Source organism: Hylobates moloch, unplaced genomic scaffold (assembly GCF_009828535.3).
Source record: "Hylobates moloch isolate HMO894 unplaced genomic scaffold, HMol_V3 SCAFFOLD_6, whole genome shotgun sequence".
Taxonomy (NCBI): Eukaryota; Metazoa; Chordata; class Mammalia; order Primates; family Hylobatidae; genus Hylobates; species Hylobates moloch.
The window spans coordinates 64,184,967-64,209,060 of NW_026652281.1; the positions used below are offsets into that span (position 1 = coordinate 64,184,967).

The 24,094-nt window shown below is 37.9% G+C and overlaps 1 long non-coding RNA gene and 1 pseudogene across 4 annotated transcripts in view; both read right to left on the reverse strand.

Annotated features, from left to right (window-relative positions):
* LOC131383800 (uncharacterized) overlaps positions 1 to 24,094 on the reverse strand; it is a 205,753-nt gene that overhangs the window by 114,604 nt on the left and 67,055 nt on the right. The gene's annotated exons all lie outside the window — the stretch shown is intronic.
* LOC116472151 (U4 spliceosomal RNA) lies at positions 2,573 to 2,704 on the reverse strand (annotated as a pseudogene).

Here is a 24,094-nt window from a genome sequence, read left to right on the forward strand (position 1 = left end):
ATTTGCATGGAAACCTAATGGGACCCCTGGAAAATAACTGAACCTGTATACATTGCTGGGGTTCAGACATACTCACATATTTCTGGAAAACTGAAAGGGCAGACAGAAGTGTATCAGCAGGAGAAGAGTAGGAGGGTAGGGAGTGGGCCGATAGCATATGTGTTCCCAAAAAGACAGCCAGCATTCACACTGGCTCAGAAAACACAATGGAACATGTATTCACGTAAATGCAGCAAGGAGGCTGTAATTATAAAAATGAAATTTCAATTTCTTAATGGCAGGTGCTGTCAGTGTCCTGTTTCATTCACCAACAACCACGGTGGACATTCCCAAGCATGCTGATAGCCCATCATGGACATTCCTGTGCATGGCTGACAGCCTTTCAGAGACTGCATGTCTCTGTTTTTCAGTCTTGGGGCTTTCTGCAGAGTTGTGGGAGCTTGCTCAGTGCTGTAGGATAGCCCCAAAATGCTGGAGATTTAACCCCCAGGGACATCCTTTAACAAGTGAGATATGAGAGTCAGTGGTTAAATACCCAAGCTTCCCAGACACCCAGTAGGACAATTCTGAGTTGTATTCTAACCAATATTTCAGAGAGTTCCTAGTAAGATGGAACCACTGTTCCTCCATATACACAGTGTTTAATGCACCTTTGTTGGTGCTTCCTCCTCTCTCTCTCTCTCTCTCTTTCTCCACTCCTTTACTTTTGCTTCTTGCAAACACTTCACAAATAAACCACCTGCTGCCAAATTCTTGCCCCAGAGTCTGGCTTTTGAGGAATCTAAACTAAGTTACTAACTGAACTCAGTGTCTCATTGGGCCTAAATAACTCAACTTTTGAAAGCCATTAAACAAGTGTAATACAAAGGGTAAATCTTTTTATTACAAGGTAATACAAGGTAAATCTTTATCATCCACTTCTGCCAGACCATCTCAAGTCACTGGCACCATGAAGATTCAAGGTGGTCACCAACAAAGAAACTCACACCTAGTAGGTAAGTGAGAGAGAACGGAGTCCTTGCCAGACAGTTCCAAAGAGCACTGGGGTACAATATGAGCTAAAGAGCAGAGGCAGCCCTCACTACCCTCTTGGGTTAAAGAGATCAGCTGAGTGATGTGAATCAGTGAAGAGTAGTGACAGGTTAAGGTCCCAGAGGAGGACAGAAATAAAGGGGAATGTAAATGTAAGTTTGTTTACTCCTAAGTTGCTTAGTGAATATTTTGAAATTATAAATAGTAATTGGGAAAAGTAAAATCTGACACAGAAATGAAAATATTCTCTATCTTGTTATTATTGATCAAGGCAATTGTGGTTATTTCTTCCTTGGGGCTCGGTTTTAGGAAATGAGCGTGGAGCAGATCACAGGCAGCAAAACATAGAGAGCTAAAGAGAAAATAGGAAATAATGAAGAACCACCCAAGTAGTGAACCAAAGAAGAGAAGAATCACTGAAAGTATTTCCAAAACTGAGCTCTTGGTGAAAGATTATATCCAAAGTTAGGCTGAGAAATAGACGCAAGAGATTAAAGAGAAATCACTGTAATAATTAAAACACCTAAAAAGTAGTAAGGTGAGCTACTAGTACGTAAGTTTAAACTTCCAATTTTGAAGGAAATATTGCATTTAGAAATTGTTAAATTTTGCTTAGCAGGAACCCAAAAGCCATAAAGGAGATAAACATGTTTCAAGATATCAGATAAAAACATTTGTCAGGAGGCTGAGGCAGGAGAATCACTTGAACCAGGGAGGCGGAGGTTGCAGTGAGCCAAGATCATGCCACTGCACTCCAGCCTGAGCAACAGAGTGAGACTCCATCTGAAAACAAACAAACAAACAAAATTGTAGGCTTTTTTGTTTACAAAAAAATTACACACAAAATAAAAAAAATTATTCGAATGCCTAAAATAGTTAATTTATGAAAAGCTTTTGCAAGCCAATAAGCAAAACATAAGAAAACTAATTTTAAAATGCATCTAAGGATCCCACTGGATAGTTCACAGAAGAAACCCTAGTGTCAATAAATATATAAATGAAATATTTCTCTCGATGGCCCTCTATGCCTCTGCATGTCACTGCTGCTTTAGCATGGACCCTGGCCTGAGCTGTCAGTCACTTGGTCCCCTTTGATGGTTTCCTCAGGCCCGTCTTGTAAGAGGAAGACATTTAAGAAATTCTACTCTTCCTGGTCCAGCATCAGGGTGAAAGAGCTACAAGACAAGCACAGCTTTCTACTTCTAAGATTGACAGTATCTTATGATACAACTCCAGTTACTTTATTAGCAGTCTATTTTCTCTACCTTACTTAAAATGCTGCTGGTGCTTGCATCTAAGAACAATTTCTATTATATATTCAGATCTTATTCCTATCTTATAAATTACCCTATTCTAGCATCAAGAAGGTGTATAGGGAAGAAAACCCCACCTGTTACCCTAGCATCAAAATTCCTAGACTGCTACAAATTTTAATAAACGTATATTCCAATTTAATGAGATACAGAATTATAAATCAACTTAAGCCAGCAGTTTTGTTATTTATCATTAATTTTTATTTTTTTTACCGACAAAGTTTAGTTTCCATACAGACTGTCCAAAAAATGCCAATCTAAACTATATTTCAATAGTCGTGTTGGGAAAAGTTTTCAATTAGCAATAGTCATGCCTCAGATGGAGCTCGTTGGTCATAATACCACCGCTGAGCAAAGCTAAGGAGGTTTATTTTATTTTGATTTATTTTTCCATTTTGTATGGTTTGAATATTTGTTCCTTCCAAAATTCATGTTGAAATGTAATTCCCAATGTGATAGTGTTGAGAGATGTGGCCTATTTAAGAGGCACTTGGGTCATGAGGGCTCTGCCCTCATGAATGAATTAATCCATTCATAGATTAGTGGGTTATCAGGTAATGGGACTGGTAACTATATAAGAAGAAGAGGGATCTAAGCTAGCATGTTAGCACACTCATTCTCCTTGCCGTGTGATGCCCTGTGCCACCTCAGTACTCTGCATAGTTCCCACCAGCAAGAAGGCTGTTACTGTGCCCCCATGGCAATAGATTTCCAGCCTTCACTGTAAGAAATAAATTTCATTTCTTAGAAGACAGGCTAAGATGCTAATACAAATGTGAATTTGAGGGCAAACATATGCAATTTAACTTGAACTGAGATCTTTCCTCCACATCTTGGTCATGAGCATAGTAATAACCCGGTCTCCTCCAGACCAAACCTTAGAACTCAAAATCCAAACAACAAAACAATTGCAGAAGGAGAGAATCACGTGACAAGCAAATGCATTTCTCAATAATGAATATTCTGTGATATACAACTGGACAAAAAGAGGGATACAGCCAGAGATAGTATGCTCAAGACTGGGAATTATTAGCTAGTTCACTCATTGTATGGAAAGAATTACCTCTGTGACCACAAATAAATTCCAAAGCCTCTGATGTCATGAAGATTTTTTTTCTTCTTGAAAAAGAGACAGTACTAGAATTCCACTCTATTGATCTCCAACTCTAAAAGGAAACTCATAAAGGATTCTTGAAGTAAAGATATGGACAGAGGGTCTTGTGCAAAAGGGGATGATTAGATTTACCTACTGTATTCTCTCCCTACCATTCTAAAAAAGGTTTGCTATAGGTAGTCAAATATATACACAAGCTATACATTTATAGCACATATGAGAACTAGAAGGAAGTAGCTTACCTAAGCTAGAAGACATAGAGGAAGTCAGGAAAATTGCTACACTAGACTCCATCTTTCCAGGGTGCTGGACCTTGACCTATATCATCTCATCTCTGAGATGAGATAATTTATGCTTAAGATAATTTATGCTTAATGACACTGACTCTTTCTTTTTGTGTCTTTGAAAGTAGAAAGAAAAAGACACCCGAGAGAGATTCCATAAAAAATTGAAATTTATTTAATGCATGGTTATTGGCCTACATATGGCCAAGGTCTATTTAGTTCAAACTGCTAAGTATCTTCACTGGTTCTCAAGAAACCCCCAGCTTTGGTTCCACTGCTCTGACTTTTCTGTACCATTTTAATCGTTCCAGTAAGATGCTGCACAGGGAACAGCCAAGCACTGAAAAATCAGCAATTTGCCAATCTGACCGTTATAACCAAAAAACAAATACAAAAATATTCCCTACCCAAAGCAGAAAAAAAAATGTTTCTTATAAATAACGCAGTTTTATTATTGATACCATTCTTTTTTTTTTTTTTTTGAGATGGAGTCTCGCTCTGTCGCCCAGGCTGGAGTGCAGTGGCGCAATCTCGGCTCACTGCAAGCCCCGCCTCCCGGGTTCAAGCCATTCTCTCGCCTCAGCCTCCCAAGTAGCTGGGACCACAGGCGCCCACCACCATGCCCGGCTAATTTTTTGTATTTTTAGTAGAGACAGGGTTTCACTGTGTTAGCCAGGATGGTCTCGATCTCCTGACCTCGTGATCCGCCCTCCTCGGCCTCCCAAAGTGCTGGGATTACAGGCGTAAGCCACTGCGCCTGGCCTATTGATACCATTGTTGTTATCATTATTGATCTATTTGATGTGACAGAGACAGATGGAGATGTTGCAGGACAATTCTCCAGGTGGCCTTGGTCTTACTCAGTTCTCCTCCCTTTCCCACTTGTAGTTTTTCCCATTTGTAATAAATGTAGAATTTGCTGAGTATGCAAAAGCCTAAAATGTGGGGGACTGACCAGAACAGCCCAGGCTCTGTTTCAGGGCCCCCTAGAAACAGGATGTCCTTTACTGATTTAATTCACTGTGTCATGTAGCCCTCAGGTTATAAAACCTAGGTCAGGCTGGGCGCGATGGCTCATGCCCATAATCCCAGCACTTTGGGAGGCCGAGGGATGTGGATCACCTGAGGTCGAGAGTTCGAGACAAGCCTGGCTACCATAGTGAAACCCCATCTCTACCAAAAATACAAAAATTAGCCAGGCATGGTGGTGCATGCCTGTAATCCCAGCTACTTGGGAGGCTGAGGCAGGAGAATTGCTTGAACCCAGGAGGCAGAAGTTGCAGTGAGCTGAGATCGCGCCATTGCACTCTAGCCTGGGGAACAAGAGAGAAACTCCGTCTCAAAAACAAAAACCAAAAACACGTATGTTTATTGCGGCACTATTCACAATAGCAAAGACTTGGAACCAACCCAAATGTCCAACAATGATAGACTGGATTAAGAAAATGTGGCACATATACACCATGGAATACTATGCAGCCATAAAAAATGATGAGTTCATGTCCTTTGTAGGGACATGGATGAAACTGGAAAACATCATTCTCAGTAAACTATCACAAGGACAAAAAACCAAACACCGCATGTTCTCACTCATAGGTGGGAATTGAACAATGAGAACACATGGACACAGGAAGGGGAACATCACACTCCAGGGACTGTGTGGGGTGCGGGGGGGGAGGGATAGCATTAGGAGATACACCTAATGCTAAATGACGAGTTAATGGGTGCAGCACACCAACATGGCACATGGATACATATGTAACAAACCTGCACATTGTGCACATGTACCCTAAAACCTAAAGTATAATAATAAAAAATAATAAAAAAATAAAAAAAAACAAAAACAAAAACCCTAGGTCAGACTTATTTCTGGGGTCCCTCAGCTGCAGTGCAAGTGAGGTACACGAGATGAGAATCCCTCTATCCTGGGCAGCTTTCCTGAGCCCTTGGGGACAGGCTCAGAATGAATCCTGGGCTTTTGCCACCCGTGTTTTCTATATGTAAGTAATAAACCTGCATCATGTAACTTGTGGTGTGTGTGGATGTTTTATCTCACCAGACTCAGATAAGCTGGTAATCAGTGTACAGTGAGCCTGCTTCACAGACGTGTGCTAAGGTCTGCTCGTATGACAGTAATTTTGTCAATTTCTTCTTGAATTTTTAATATCTTTAGTTGTATATATTTCATAGATTTTATTTAATGATTCAACAGTTATGGCTGTGATATTTTCACTGTGGAAATTTAATCTTTGTCAATATTTTAAAACATATTCCTCTCATATTATGATTTTTGTATTGTGTTTTCTATTCTTAACAAGGATAAGCCACTATATTTCAGTTGGCATTTGTCTGACATATCTTCCACTCATTTCTTTGTTTTTTGAGCCTTTCAATTTCTGAAGTAAACAGGTTTAATAACACCCACACAGTCTTTGAAAAGGTCTACAATCAAAATAGTGAGCCAAACAGATCTCCTTTTTTGAGACTGAACAGACAGTGAAAAATACCTTTTATTGGACTGGGGGGGATATAGTTGGTGAAGAAGGACAGAATCATGTTAGTGGGGGCCACAGGAAGCTTTCTGCTTTGTTAGTGCTGTTCTTGTAGTTATTGAAATTATGAGCAGTCATTGAATAACTATGATCTTGGAGAGGTTCCTCAACCTCTCTGTCTCTCAAGCCTACCTTGTCTACAAAATCAGGATGATGACAATACATAATTTCTAGGACAATTGTGAGGATTAAGAAGGTTAATATAAGTAAAATGCTTAGACCAACTCCTGATACATCGCAAGTGTTCACAAAATGTGAGGTAATATCATTATTTCTAATGTTACTTATGTCACAATCTTTGTTCCATTCCAATTGTTTCCCAATTTTCCTTCAGCTATGGAGCCTGTCATTGGACATTTAGGGGTATTGGTGATAGGTTAAAGCTGCAGTTGTCAGTAGGAATGTGGACCCATTAAACTGTGCTTGCTGTTTTGTTCTTTTAAGTTTTAACTTGGTAGAAAACGCTGTACCACAATTTTTTCCCCACAATATAAAAAGATTTATAGAAATAGATTATCTTAGACCTCCTCAAGCCTCCCTTCCCAAGACAAAAATGTGTAACCAGGTTTATATAGTCTTTCTGAAGCATTCTATACACCCTTTAAAATAAAAAATTCAAGGGAAAAAGAAATTCAAAAGGCAGTGCTCCATCTTTACACACTCTCCTGCCCTTATTAATACCTGTTGTGTATGGCATCGATTTTTTCCTATTAGAAATTTACCATAGTTTACTTATCTAGCAGAGTATTCCACCAGCAGTCTATTGATAAGATAGTTAATGTATTCCTTGGTTTATTAATTATTTTATTTGCAAAAAAAGTCACAATGAATATCCTTGCACATTTAAATGCACATTTTCTGTAGGATACAGTTTTAAAAATAGAATTCTAGGCCAAGAGTATGAGTACTTTCAATTTTGGCAAATATTGCCAAGTTGCCTTCAATGGAGTTTCCACTATTTACATTTCCCGCAATAGTGGTAAGTATAGAATTCTGTTTTTCCCATATACTTGTTCTCAGTATATTAGCAAACCTTTTTATCTTTGCCAGCCTGATACTGGAAAGAGTTTTTCATTACAATTTTAACTTACTTGTCTTTTATTAAGAATGAGATCTGATGGGCACTGTTGCTCACACCTGCAATCCCAGCACTTTGGGAGGCTGAGGCAGGAGGATAATTTAAGCCCAGGAATTTCAGACCAGTCTGGGCAACATGGTGAAACCCTGTCTCTACAAAAAAAAAAAAAAAAAAAAAAAGCGAAGTATTAGTCAGGCATGGTGGTGCATGCCTGTAGTCCCAGCTTCTCAGAAGGCTGAGGTGGGAAGATTGCCTGAGCCCGGAAGGTCAAGGCTGCAGTGAGCCGTGTTTGCACCACTGCACTCCAGCCAGATTGACAGAGCAAGATCCTGTCTCAAAACAAAAACAAACAAAAAAATGAGATTGGTGGCTGCATTTTCCACCATCATCTAACAATTGTGTTAGTGAGATGGTGTATGTGAATATGACAGTCTTTGCTTAGCTGTATGTTTTGAAGCTCTATGGTTGGCAGCTGAAACTTAGTTTTTTCTTATCACAGAAATATTCTTAAAAAACCAAACTGCAGCTTTCTTAGCCTAATATTTTTGTTTCTCTTATTTCATACTTTTTAAACCAATTCAATAACATCTCTAAATTGTAGTGGCCGCAAAAGTTCTCAGGGAATTTTTACACATCTATTAATTTTCTTTTCTGTGAAAATATACTAAGAAAATGTAAAGAAGAAAATCCTTTTCTGCTTGCCTACAGCAATTTAAAGTCCACTGATGAATGGTTAGCTAGTAAAGCAAGGCCTCCAAAGCAAGGAAAATAGAATGATTAGGTTCCGTATTTTAAATTAGGAATGTCTACTCTGAATATATAAGCAATCAGATAGCCATTTATGCAGAAGTAAGAGGAGCTAAAGATTAATTCATTGTATCAAGCATAAAAATGCAACTTTTCACAAAGAATAAAACTTCCTCTTAAGGAGATTATAATATTTAAATTGTGGTATTTTCCATATTATATTTTTCTGCTCAGGACTAAGTATAAATACACAGGCATATGTTTTAACAAAGAAAGGAAATTATATTTTTAGCCCGAAAACTGAATCACAAAATGCCAATAAATCTGAATATGGTTATTAATATGAATCATTTCTTACAGAGGTGAGTACTCCTCAAAGGAGTTGATATTTCTATTTATAATCTAAAACACAGATTGTCTAAAAACTCTTGTTATAGCTCATTGCTCTGTTACAGCATGTACAATGACAATACTTGAATCAATAAATGAGTTGTGCTGAACAATTTTATTGCTTTGTTAAATGGTAAAGATTTCCCCCAATGTCTGTTTCTTGTATTCATATTCTTTTCTATGTCAAAAAGATTCTGGTTTAATCTAATTTTTCCAAAATGATTTATCTTAGCATTTCACTGGAATTTCTAAATAAATTAAGAAGAATAAAACACTCTAGAACATGCATCTGAAGATTGCAGTGTTAGATAAACCTTTATTAGTAAAGAGAATTAATAGATCATTGAGTTATTATTTTGACTACTATATTTATATATTAACAAAATGGAAAAGATGTATAACATAAGACAGAAGTGACAAGAATCCCCAGAAAGAAATTCAAAAGAGTACTTTTTATTGAAGCACATCCTTACTCTATGAGACATTTTTTCTGCAAAATGTATTGAAATGTCTGACATGTTTGAGTTAACTTAGAGAAGACTTAAGAAACAGGTGGGGGAATATAGAAATAAAACGTTTATTAGTCGGCACTTTAGGAGGCCGACGGGGGCGGATCATGAGGTCAAGAGATCGAGACCATCTTGGCCAACATGGTGAAACTCCATCTCTACTAAAAATACAAAAATTAGCTGGGCGTGGTGGCACACACCAGTAGTTCCAGCTACTCAGGAGGTTGAGGCAGGAGAATTGCTTGAACCTGGGAGGCAGAGGTTGCAGTGAGCCGAGATCACACCCCTGCACTCCAGCCATCAACAGAGTGACACTCTGTCTAAAAAAAAAAAAAAAAAAAAAAGGTTTATAGTAACAGTGTCAACAAAAACTTGCAGAAAAGAAACACTATCTTAGTATACGACATAGGGTACCACAACTGAGAAATGAATGTTGATGTAATAAAAATTATGATTTGCTTACACTGAGCAAGTGAAAGATGGAAAGTATGAATGGATGTGATAGTAGCCTTCTCTTCACAATGAAAAGTCAGTCGTGTTTTAAACTCAAAGGTCAAGAAGAAGCAATTTAAGCAAATTACTCAGATTAATAGAAATTAATTAAAAAATTGTTAAAGGATTTGAAAGAGGTTGCTTCTAGAACCAGGAAGCGTGACACATGGGAGGACAGAGGCATGCTGTTTTTTGAAACAAGAGCTATTTATTCTAACTTGTGTTCATGTATAACTTTCATAAAAGTTACCAAGTTAAAAATAAAAATAAAGGTAATATAATCTTTAAACTTTTTTCAAAGAATACATAAATAATTGAAATGTAATTTTTATAACCCCTTCATCATTCTGTGCCATAAGTGGTCATTATTAACTATCTGTTTAGGGGTGTGTGTGTGTGTGTGTACCATAAACTGTTGATAAGAAGATTTACATGTGGTGGAGGAAGATGGATGTCGCATGAGTATTCTTTTATTGTTTGCCTATATTAATCCATTAAGGACACTCAGTATCTTTACTTCAGGGTCCAGTGAGATTCTCCAGAGATAGTTCCTTTGCTTTTTGCTCTCCTGCTTGAAAATATCGTAACATCTAGGAATTGGAGAGTCAGCATAGAGCGCATAAATCATCACTTTCATTCCGCGTACAGTGAGGCATTCTGTTCTAGAAGTGAGACCTTCTATAGGGAACAACCTGCCAGCATTGAGCAGCAGCAATGCTGGGCTGCACAGAGTAGAGGTGAGCCCTGGAGGACTAACTTTTCTTAAAAGACTTCAACCAAACACTCTGTTTTTAGTTCACCTTCATCTCCACTTCCAGCAGTGTTTAGTGTCAGCAATTCTCAAGCTCTTTGGAAGTCTCCTGGTGTAAATCAGTTTGCTTCGAACTAGTGTTTTGCTTCCCATGTCTGATTAGGACTTGGCTTTCTAGGATCTGCTAAGTCAATTACCACTCTTCCATTTGTTCTTCAGCTTCCAGCATTTCATTGTTGATGTCTCATCTTCCAATCTCTTTGTTCTTGTTTATTTATAACCTTAAAAAGTACCTTTATTGTCATTTTATTTTAGTTTCAGGAGGCAGCAGAGGTTAACAGCTAGTCAACTCACCATGTTTAACTTTACAATTTGCATTTTATAACATACTATTGCTTCTAAAAAGCCTTTAAAAATTGATACTAAACTAGAGATATCTGCTAATTTATTGTAATCCCAAAATACTAGATTTTCTGACATCAGAGACAGAGTCTTTTATTAAAAAACTAAATATAATTGGATAGCAGGCAATACAAACACACTTTAAAGTAATTTTGATAGGATTTTAAACTCAGCCTCCATCCTGGAACTTAGGTAAACTGGTTTAAAATGCCTGCTCTAATAAGTGTTGAATATTTGAATCCTAACTTTTGGTATCAGTATCATAATGGTTTTCTTTCTGCTTTGAAGTAAACAAAAGATCCAAAAAATAAAACAAAAACTTGACCAACTGTGAGACCCATCTACCATTCACAAATTCTTATTGCATCTGCTAAATCTGAAACACTTCAATTACTAGATACCTGCAAACTTATCCTCATAAATGTTTGTTAAGAGATTTAAATTTGAGTACAAAATGAAGGTGGTCATCTTTACAACTAAAAACCATACATTCTGTTTCAACATTGTAACTTCTTTTTCAACATATTAGAACAAATTTTGGAATATCCTGGTTTGAAAAGAATTCTTATCAAAGGTGATATATGTAGTGGTCCACGAATATTTACCACACTGTTAGACCTCACTAAATGTCTGGGACATCAAAGAAGCAGCTTTCCCTTGTTACAGTTATCTGTGCCTTCCAAGCAGTGACCTCTTACCAGCTGGGTCATCAAAACACAGCAGGGACCAGAGAGGAAAAACAGTCCCTGTTTGGCTTGTGAAAGTACATATCAGGAAGGTCCACTTTAGAAGAGGTTAGTGATGAAAATCAAGGAACTTTCTCAGCATTTCTCATGAACTGATATTAAATTACATTGACTATTTGTACAGCTGTAAACATCAGGATTTATAACAAATGCAAACCAGCACTGATAGAAGTAAAAAGACAATTTCCATGAAATATTCTCACTCACCCAGTTTAAGATAAGCAAGCATTCAAGATTGTCTTAACAACAACAAAAAAGGTATGTGCTAGAATCAGTTGGGCTACATCCTCCCCTTATCATTTCAGGGCATACAAAAATTTCTTGGGAAGAAAATGGTTTGCATAATTTGGAATCATAGTCCAGGGTTATCTTGATATTTAAATAACAGACCAGTTCCAAGATTTCCCATGCTGCCTTCAAGGGCATTATATCACCAATGTTCTGGAATCACAGAAATCTGTGTTCAAATCCTAGGCCTACCACCTACTTGCTGTGTGTATTTGGGCAACTGAGATAATGTCATGTGTGTACAATTAGAAAGAAATATTAGTTAGCGTTCTTCTGATTGTAAATGCCAAAAACCCTAACAAAATTGGCTCACGGTAAAAAAAGAAAGAGAGAAACAATGTGTGGATTAACATAATTTATTGGCTCTGCTGTCCTCCGGGTTGACTTAGTTTACAGGAGGATTCTCCCCATGGAGAAGCAAAGATGGGCCCTTGTCTTTCCAGGTATATGTATCAATGATACCAGACAATTCAGTTAAAAAGGCCACGTGTGTCTCTCCCTCAAAAGTCACACTAATCTCCACAATGGATTCTGAATGGCTTTTCTTGAGTTCTACTCACCTTTGACACAATAACTTTGGATAGTGGAATTAGATACAGATTGGTGAATTTGATTTATGTCAAAAGGAGATGAAGACACAATTATAGAATATACTACTGGAATTATCTGGATGGGTAGTTTCAGGAAGAAAAAGATGAAGGCAATTCAAAAAGTAGCAAAAGTCCATGACATGGTCTACTTACCCCTATTTTATACTCATCATGACAGATATGTAATATAACTCCAGTAAAGTACCAGATACAATGACTCTCAGTAATTGTGTTTAAGAAGCTCACGTACATAGGTAAGTCATTAAGATCCATACATTTCACCTATTTACTTAAACATTTGATTTTTGCCTTTTGCTCAGTAATGTCTCAAGCATCTAACCAGATACTGTCTCTTTAATTTCTAAGTATATGATGAACACGATCAATTAAAACTCGTACTTGCAATAAAACAATCCAAAGATTTTTAAAAACAAAGTCTGAAAACCTTAGCAATCAAGATACAGATTGCAAGCAATACACTGAGGTCCTTAACAAGTCACAAACTGCCAAAGAGCAGAAAACTGCCTGACTTCAGAATAGGAAGCTACATGGAAGTATCAACTTTAACCTCCACTTGTACTGGCCGAGACAGTAGCCATAAACAGGCGCAGGAATGATTTCAGACTTGGATTTGACGTACTACAAAAATGTCTTTTTGAGTCCTGAAAATGAAATCTAGTCGTCAAAGTTGCTCTTCAAGCAAATATCTTAAGTTCCCAGAATTAGAGACTGATATTTTTCCTGGGTCACCATTACAATTGTAAGAGAGATTCATACACCCAGTATTTTAACCCAGATACATCTACTTAAGAGAGCCCCTCTTTGCTATTTATGAGATGATATTTGTCAATTAGCCAGAACTGAGTAGGTGCTAGAAGGCCGTGTTATAATTTAAGAGTGGACTTGAATCCACATTCATCTGCTACTGGGAAACGTGTGGTTAGTTATGTTTTAATTGACTTAAGCTTGGATTGTCTACATGCTGCAGTCATCTGGGAAGAGATAGGGAAGAGAGGCATTTCTGATGGAATATTTTCACAAATATTTGGTGAAAGCAGTTTATGGAAAATTGGATTCTCATACTTCTGCTTACAGACGAATCAATAAAAAATTATTTTAAAGAGAATTCTATAGATCTTTACATCTCTGAATTGGCTGCAACTCAATGCTGCTTTCAATATATAAAAGTCAAAATTACTTCACATTTGAGAACACAGGGCTTTCTCTGTCAGCAACTGTTATCACGTGATGGTCATGCTCTCCTATGCTGTTTTGCAAAAATATAGCAAAAGTATGGCAAATATGTAAACTGCTTATTTATTTACTCAGCTGCTTTTTAGAACAACATGAATTCCATGTATTCAAACAAATTTTGACTTCATGCTGAAATGTAAGCAATGGGCCAAGATGGCCAAATAGGAACAGCTCCTGTCTACAGCTCCTAGCGTGAGCGATGCAGAAGACGGGTGATTTCTGCATTTCCATCTGAGGTACCAGGTTCATCTCACTAGGGAGTGCCAGACAGTGGGTGCAGGACAGTGGGTGCAGCGCACCATACGCGAGCTGAAGCAGGGAGAGGCATTGCCTCACTCAGGAAGCACAATGGGTCAGGGAGTTCCCTTTCCTAGTCAAAGAAAGGAGTGACAGACGGCACCTGGAAAATTGGGTCACTCCCACCCTAATACTACGCTTTTCCAACGGGCTTAAAAAACGGCACACCAGGAGATTATATCCCACATCTGGCTTGGAGGGTCCTACGCCCACAGAGTCTTGCTGATTGCTAGCACAGCAGTCTGAGATTAAACTGCAAGGTGGAAGCGAGGCTGGGGGAGGGGCACCCACCATTGCACAGGCTTGATTAGGTAAACAAAGCAGCCAGGAAGCTCGAACTGGGTAGAGCCCACCGCAGCTCAAGGAGGCCTGCCTGCCTCTGTAGGCTCCACCTCTGGGGGCAGGGCACAGACAAACAAAAAGACAGCAGTAACATGTGCAGACCTAAATGTACCTGTCTGACAGCTTTGAAGAGAGTAGTGGTTCTCCCAGCACACAGCTGGAGATCTGAGAACAGGCACACTGCCTCCTCAAGTGGGTCCCTGACCCCCAAGCAGCCTAACTGGGAGGCACCCCGCAGTAGGGACAGACTGACACCTCATACAGCCGGGTACTCCTCTGAGACAAAACTTCCAGAGGAATGATCAGGCAGCAGTATTCACGGTTCACGAAAATCCGCTGTTCTGCAGCCACCGCTGCTCACACCCAGGCAAACAGGGTCTGGAGTGGACCTCTAGCAAACTCCAACAGACCTGCAGCTGAAGGTACTGTCTGTTAGAAGGAAAACTAACAAACAGAAAGGACATCCACACCAAAAACCCATCTGTACATCACCATCATCAAAGACAAAAAGTAGATAAAACCACAAAGATGGGGAAAAAACAGAGGAGAAAAACTGGAAACTCTAAAAAGCAGAGCACCTCTCCTCCTCCAAAGGAACGCAGTTCCTCATCAACAATGGAACAAAGCTGGATGGAGAATGACTTTGACAAGTGGAGAGAAGAAGGCTTCAGACGATCAAACTACTCCGAGCTACAGGAGGAAATTCAAGCCAAAGGCAAAGAAGTTAAAAACTTTGAAAAAGAATTAGGCGAATGTATAACCAGAATAACCAATACAGAGAAGTGCTTAAAGGAGCTGATGGAGCTGAAAGCCAAGGCTCGAGAACTATGTGAAGAAGGCAGAAGCCTCAGGAGCTGATGCGATCAACTGGAAGAAAGGGTATCAGTGATGGAAGATGAAATGAATGAAATGAAGCAAGAAGGGAAGTCTACAGAAAAAAGAATAAAAAGAAATGAACAAAGCCTCCAAGAAATATAGGACTACGGGAAAAGACCAAATCTACGTCTGATTGGTGTACCTGAAAGTGACAGGGAGAATGGAACCAAGTTGGAAAACAGTATGCAGGATATTATCTGGGAGAACTTCCCCAATCTAGCAAGGCAGGCCAACGTTCAGATTCAGGAAATACAGAGAATGCCATAAAGATACTCCTCGAAAAGAGCAACTCCAAGACACATAATTGTCAGATTCACCAAAGTTGAAATGAAGGAAAAAATGTTAAGAGCAGCCAGAGAGAAAGGTCGGGTTACCCACAAAGGGAAGCCCATCAGACTAACAGCTGATCTCTCGGCAGAAACTCTACAAGCCAGAAAAGAGTGGAGACCGATATTCAACATTCTTAAAGAAAAGAATTTTCAACCCAGAATTTCATATCCAGCCAAACTAAGCTTCATAAGTGAAGGACAAATAAAATACTTTACAGACAAGCAAATGCTGAGAGATTTTGTCACCATCAGGCCTGCGCTAAAAGAGCTCCTGAAGGAAGCACTGAACATGGAAAGGAACAACCAGTACCAGCCACTGCAAAATCATGCCAAATTGTAAAGACCATCGAAGCTAGGAAGAAACTACATCAACTAATGAGCAAAATAACCAGCTAACATCATAATGACAGGATCAAATTCACACATAACAATATTAACTTTAAATGTAAATGAACTAAATGCTCCAATTAAAAGACACAGACTGGCAAATTGGATAAAGAGTCAAGACCCATCAGTGTGCTATATTCAGGAAACCCATCTCATGTGTAGAGACACACATAGGCTCAAAATAAAAGGATGGAGGAAGATCTACCAAGTGAATGGAAAACAAAAAAAGGCAGGGGTTGCAATACTAGTCTCGGATAAAACAGACTTTAAACCAACAAAGATCAAAAGAGACAAAGAAGGCCATTACATAATGGTAAAGGGATCATTCAACAAGAAGAGCTAACTATCCTAAATATATATGCACCCAATACAGGAGCACCCAGATTCATAAAGCAAGTCCTGAGTGACCTACAAAGAGACTTAGACTCCCACACAATAATAATGGAAGAGTTTAATACCCCACTGTCAACATTAGACAGACCAACGAGACAGAAAGTTAACAAGGATACCCAGGAATTGAACTCAGCTCTGCATAGAGTGGACCTAATAGACATCTACAGAACTCTCCACCCCAAATCAACAGAATATACATATTTTTCAGCACCACACCACACCTATTCCAAAATTGACCACATAGTTGGAAGTAAAGCTCTCCTCAGCAAATGTAAAAGAACAGAAATTATAACAAACTGTCTCTCAGACTATAGTGCAATCAAACTAGAACTCAGGATTAAGAAACTCACTCAAAACCGCTCAACTACATGGAAACTGAACAACCTGCTCCTGAATGACTACTGGGTACATAACGAAATGAAGGCAGAAATAAAGATGTTCTTTGAAACGAACGAGAACAAAGACACAACATACCAGAATCTCTGGGACACATTCAAAGCAGTGTGTAGAGGGAAATTTATAGCACTCAATGCCCACAAGAGAAAGCAGGAAAGATCCAAAATTGACACCCTAACATTGCAATTAAAAGAACTAGAAAAGCAAGAGCAAACACATTCAAAAGCTAGCAGAAGGCTAGAAATAACTAAAATCAGAGCAGAACTGAAGGAAATAGAGACACAAAAAACCCTTCAAAAAATTAATGAATCCAGGAGCTGGTTTTTTGAAAAGATCAACAAAATTGATAGACCGCTAGCAAGACTGATAAAGAAGAAAAGAGAGAAGAATCAAATAGATGCAATAAAAAATGATAAAGGGGATATCACCACTGATCCCACGGAAATACAAACTACCATCAGAGAATACTACAAACACCTCTACGCAAATAAACTAGAAAATCTAGAAGAAATGGATACATTCCTCGACAAATACACCCTCCCAAGACTAAACCAGGAAGAAGTTGAATCTCTGAATAGACCAATAACAGGCTCTGAAATTGTGGCAATAATGAATAGCTTATCAACCAAAAAGAGTCCAGGACCAGATGGATTCATAGCCAAATTCTACCAGAGGTACAAGGAGGAACTGGTACCATTCTTTCTCAAATTATTCCAATCGATAGAAAAAGAGGGAATCCTCCCTAACTCATTTTCTGAGGCCAGCATCATCCTGATACCAAAGCCGGGCAGAGACACAACCAAAAAAGAGAAATTTAGACCAATATCCTTGATGAACATTGATGCAAAAATCCTGAATAAAATACTGGCAAACGGAATCCAGCAGCACATCAAAAAGCTTATCCACCATGATCAAGTGGGCTTCATCCCTGGGATGCAAGGCTGGTTCAACATATGCAAATCAATAAATGTAATCCAGCATATAAACAGAACCAAAGACAAAAACCACATGATTATCTCAGTAGATGCAGAAAAGGCCTTTGACAAAATTCAACAACCCTTCATGCTAAAAACTCTCAATAAGTTAGATATTGATGGGATGTATCTAAAAATAATAAGAGCTATCTATGACAAACCCACAGCCAATATCATACTGAATGGGCAAAAACTGGAAGCATTCCCTTTGGAAACTGGCACAAGACAGGGATGCCCTCTCTCACCACTCCTATTCAACATAATGTTGGAAGTTCTGGCCAGGGCAATTAGGCAGGAGAAGGAAATAAAGTGTATTCAATTAGGAAAAGAGGAAGTCAAATTGTCCCTGTTTGCAGATGACATGATTGTATATCTAGAAAACCCCATTGTCTCAGCCCAAAATCTCCTCAAGCTGATAAGCAACTTCAGCAAAGTCTCAGGATACAAAATCAATGTACAAAAATCACAAGCATTCTTATACACCAATGACAGACAAACAGAGAGCCAAACCATGAGTGAACTCCCATTCACAATTGCTTCAAAGAGAATAAAATACCTAGGAATCCAACTTACAAGGGACGTGAAGGACCTCTTCAAGGAGAACTACAAACCACTGCTCAATGAAATAAAAGAGGATACAAACAAATGGAAGAACATTCCATGCTCATGGGTTGGAAGAATCAATATCGTGAAAATGGCCATACTGCCCAAGGTCATTTATAGATTCAATGCCATCCCCATCAAGCTACCAATGACTTTCTTCACAGAATTGGAAAAAACTACTTTAAAGTTCATATGGAACCAAAAAAGAGCCTGCATCACCAAGTCAATACTAACCCAAAAGAACAAAGCTGGAAGCCTCACGCTACCTGACTTCAAACTATACTACAAGGCTACAGTAACCAAAACAGTATGGTACTGGTACCAAAACAGAGATATACATCAATGGAACAGAACAGAGCCCTCCGAAATAATGCCACATATCTACAACTATCTGATCTTTGACAAACCTGACAAAAACAAGCAATGGAGAAAGGATTCCCTATTTAATAAATGGTGCTGGGAAAACTGGCTAGCCATATGTAGAAAGCTGAAACTGGATCCCTTCCTTACACCTCATACAAAAATTAATTCAAGATGGATTAAAGACTTACATGTTAGACCTAAAACCATAAAAACCCTAGAAGAAAACCTAGGCATTACCATTCAGGACATAGGCATGGGCAAGGACTTCATGTCTAAAACACGAAAAGCAATGGCAACAAAAGCCAAAATTGATGAATGGGATCTAATTAAACTAAAGAACTTTTGCACAGCAAAAGAAACTACCATCAGAGTGAACAGACAACCTACAAAATGGGAGAAAATTTTCACAACCTACTCATCTGACAAAGGGCTAATATCCAGAATCTACAATGAACTCAAACAAATTTACAAGAAAAGAACAAACAACCCCATCAAAAAGTGGGTGAAGGACATGAACAGACACTTCTCAAAAGAAGATATTTATGCAGCCAAAAAACACATGCAAAAATGCTCATCATCACTGGCCATCAGAGAAATGCAAATGAAAACCACAATGAGATACCATCTCACACCAGTTAGAATGGCGATCATTAAAAAGTCAGGAAACAACAGGTGCTGGAGAGGATGTGGAGAGATAGGAACACTTTTACACTGTTGGTGGGACTGTCAACTAGTTCAACCATTGTGGAAGTCCGTGTGGCGATTCCTCAGGGATCTAGAACTAGAAATACCATTTGACCCAGCCATCCCATTACTGGGTATATACCCAAAGGACTATAAATCATGCTGCTATAAAGACACATGCACACCTATGTTTATTGTGGCACTATTCACAATAGCAAAGACTTGGAACCAACCCAAATGTCCAACAACGATAGACTGCATTAAGAAAATGTGGCACATATACACCATGGAATACTATACAGCCATGAAAAATGATGAGTTCATGTCCTTTGTAGGGACAGGGATGAAGCTGGAAATCATCATTCTCAGTAAACTATCGCAAGGACAAAAAACCAAACACCGCATGTTCTCACTCATAGGTGGGAATTGAACAATGAGAACACATGGACACAGGAAGGGGAACATCACACTCCAGGGACTGTGTGGGGTGCGGGGGGGAGGGATAGCATTAGGAGATACACCTAATGCTAAATGACGAGTTAATGGGTGCAGCACACCAACATGGCACATGGATATATATGTAACAAACCTGCACATTGTGCACATGTACCCTAAAACTTAAAGTACAACAATAAAAAAAAAAAAAGGAAAGAAAGAAATGTAAGCAATGAGGTTTTTGTAATTAGGCAACTGTTTTTACTGTACTGGTTTTCTTACTGCCAGCTTCCAAATATTGCTTTCAAAGCTGAAAGGGAATCTGCTATTAGCTTACTTGTCAACACACATCACTTTACGGGGGGGATTGTGGAGATAATTTCCCAGACTCAAGACAGCCACACTATCTTTTTGGGAAAAGTCTTTTTCTTAGTTTTGCTGGATCCTGGGTTGGCTATGTGCTACTTTTAATCTTGGAAACTTCTTAAAACTTTATAGATTGTAAGAGAATAATCTTCTTATGGAGCAGACACAGTTTAAATCTGGGAATTTTGCATGTGGTTAAACAAGGAGGAAATTTGTTTTGCTGATTTCCTGGGGTTGATTATTTTTAAGCATGATTATATGATTTACCAAAGATAAATAGAGCCTTAGAACTCTAAAGACCCTAAGAGGCCTTCAATGGTGGAATAGAAGGATGGTATATAAAGAGATTTATTAAAGGATGTAAAATTGCAGTTAAATAAGAGGATAAGCTCTAGTGTTCTATAGCACTGTAGGATAACTGTGGTTATTTATCCTATATAATTATCTATATATTATATAGAAAGAGTTATATATTTATATATACTGTATAGAATATATAGCTATGTAACTATATATAATATATAGTTATGTGTAACTATATATTAAATAAGAGGATAAGCTCTAATGTTCTATAGCACTGTAGGATAACTATAGCACTGTAGGATAACTATAGTTATTTATCCTATATAATTAACTATATATTATATAGAAAGAGTTATATATTATATATATACTGTATATAATATATAGTTACGTGTAACTATATATATACACTGTATATAATATATAGTTATATACTGTATACTGTATATATACAGTTATATACTGTATATAATATATAGTTATATACAGTATATATGTGTAACTATATATATACAGTATATATAGTTACACATAACTATATATTATATACAGTATATATAGTTATGCGTAACTATATATACAGTATATATAGTTACGCGTAACTATATATTACAGTTAATTACATAGGATATAGTTATATATAGTATAACTATATAATGTATAGTTATATAGTCCTATATATTCTTATTATATATAGGATAACTACATCCTATATATTATATGGTTATCTTATTAACCATATAATATGTAATTATCTTATATATTATGTAATTTCAAATAACTAAAAGGAGGATATTGAATGTTCCCAACACAAAGAAATGATAAATGTTTGAGATGATGGATATGCTAATTACCCTGGTCTGGTCATGATACCTTAAAAATATCCAAACATCACTATGTGCCCCTTAAATATGTACAATTACTATATGAAAATTTAAAGTAAAATAAAAAATATATTGAAAAATAAAAGTAATAATGAACTGAAACATGCACTGGCACCCCAAGTGGGGAAAAACCTAAGTACATATATCATCAAGAAAAATGCAGTTCCTATTATTTAGGTACTAATATTGAATAATAAAATTCAGAAGTATTCATCACTGATGCAAAGGAAGCAAAGGAGCAAAGGAGGGTGAAAAGTTATGTAATAGAAAACAGTCTCAGAGGAAGGTGAAAAGTTTCCAAATAGAAGATGACCTCAAGTGGGAGGTGAAAAGCTTTACAATAGAAGAAAATCTCCAGCTAACAATTGATAATTCCATATGGTGAAGAAGATATAAATAAACTTCTTCTCCTCAAGTAGCTTATAATCTAACTAGAAACAAGACATATTGAAAGATATAAAAGCAAAAATACCATAAAACTGATTACTAACAAAAAGTGCTATAAAAACTCATTGTTGAGTTTAAAAGGCAACATTTAGAATTTTAAGTCGAGAGAAGCATACAGAAAGTGGTGAAGTTTAATTTGGGCCACAAAGGAGTAGGATTTTGATAGAGAAATGTGTTGAAGACCCCCTGGGTAGGGAAAACTAAGTGAGCAAAGACATGGAGGAAAACAACATTAAAGGAATAGTGATTAGATAAGTTGGATTGGATTAAAAGGTTTGTGTGAGAAAAGGAGATTAGCTGGAAAGGTTTATAAAAGGTAAATTGTGTGAGCCCTCAAAGGCAGAAGAAAGGGATTTAATCTCTAATGCAAGGGAGATTAACCTTAAAGAAGATTGATGGATGCAGGGTGAACTGGAAGGAGAAGCTGAAAGCACAGGGAGTATAAACTAATCTTTGTGTGGCCCTTTCAGATTCAGTGCAATTGATTGATCTCACAGCGGATGGAGCTGGCGCAGTATCTATCAGTGGAATGGAAAGGAAGGGATGGATTCAGGAGACATGGCAAAGGAATGCCTGATTAAAGGAGAGGATATCAGACTTTCTGCGTCTGGTTGGCTGGAAAGTGGTGATACAGCAGCAAAAAAAAAAAAAAAATGTGGACATCAAAGGATGTTTTTATAAGGAAAAAGAGAATGCATTTAATTTTGAAAACAAGTTTTCTGAACTGATGTCCAGTGAGGAGCCCAGAATCTGGGGCTGGAGAAATATATTTTGTGCCTGCCCTCATAGAGTTAATAGGTGAACCACAAATGAAGATGACCCCTAAGGGAGAGGGTATAAGGATGAAAACTGAACCTCAGGAATGCCCATGTCTCAGGATGGCAAGGTAAAGAAAGAGGAGGCAGCAATGAAGAAAGAAACTAGATGGACAAGAGGTTCAGAGACAGAAACCAAGGGCTGAGAGAGTTTTCAGAAGGGCACAGCTCTCCTTTGGATCCACCAAGTCCTCTTAAGATAAAGAGGCCATTTCTGCTCCCCACAATATGGTAAGAGTAACAGGAACAGGCTGCCCTGCAGGTTCATCTCTGCCAGTGTCCAGGTGGATAAATGCATTCTTGGGGAGTATTTTATGTCCACTTGCCTGCTCAAATTAAGCCACAATTTCCCATTGTTTTTATCTGTAGTAGCACCAACATTTTTATCTCAATAACTAAAAAGGAAAAAAGAAAGAAGGAACAAAGGGAGGGAGAAAGGAGATAATATTAAATAATATAAGATGCTATAGGAAGATTAAGTAGTATGGGGATTATCGTAAAAGAAACAATATCTTCTGAGAGGACAGAAAGAACACCTGCAGTAGAAGACAAACACTGTATTCTTTAAGTCAAGCTGTGTTCATAGTTAAAATGTCAACTATCTTCATTGTAATAGGCAAAAAGAGAAGAAATCTGGGAATTTTCTACAGCCCAACATGTTGAATTTAACTTTGCAGATTTCAGCAACTGTGAAGATGGCCTTTAATTTATACTACAAAATATGCATTCATAGTAGACTAGTGAAAAATGTTACATAGTTTTTGTAGCATCAGTTTTAAGTGGAAGCCAAATGGGAGCATTACTCAATATTTAAAAGAGTTTTCTCTTCATTAATTTGGAAGCATAATAACTTGGCTGGCCAAAATTTTGCCCAGTGAAAACCAACACCAAGAGCTTCCTAATTGACTAAGCACACTATTCTATCTTAAAATATTCAGTGAAAATTTCTTGAGCTTGGAATTGAACTGTTCAATGTCTCCTTCCCTCATATTATGTCCTATAATAATTAAAACTTCAATTTCTCTCTGAGGAATATTTAACACCATCTTTCTCACTTTCTTCAAATAAACGTGGCTGCTACATCAACCATAGATTCATAAAGCTAAAATAAATCTCAGGATCATCGAGTCTTAGATTCAGAATAAAAGATATTACCTAAACTAGTTTAATCACAGAAATACATCCCAAAAGTTTTACAAATAACTTTAGGTTTTTAATATCTGCTGGATTTGCAATGAGCTACCAAGTCATTTGTTACCATTTGGGCTCATCCCTGCAATTTTTTTTTTTTTTTGACAGAGTCTTGCTCTTTCATCAGACTGGAGTGCAGTGGCGCGCTGCAACCTCCTCCTCCCAGGTTCAAACGATTCTCCTGCCTCAGCCTCCGGAGTAGCTGGGAAGTAGCTGTGACTACAGGCGTGCACCACCATGCCCAGCTAATTTTTGTATTTTTAATAGAGACGGGGTTTCACCATGTTGGCCTGGATAGTCTCGATCTCTTGACTTCATGATCTGCCCACCTCGGCCTCCGAAAGTGCTGGGATTACAGGCGTGAGCCATCGCCCGTGGCCCATCCCTGCAATTTATCTAGTAACACTGTTTCTATGTTTATAATAAAAGCACTGAGAGGTTTCCCAAAACACAACTTTTAAAATATT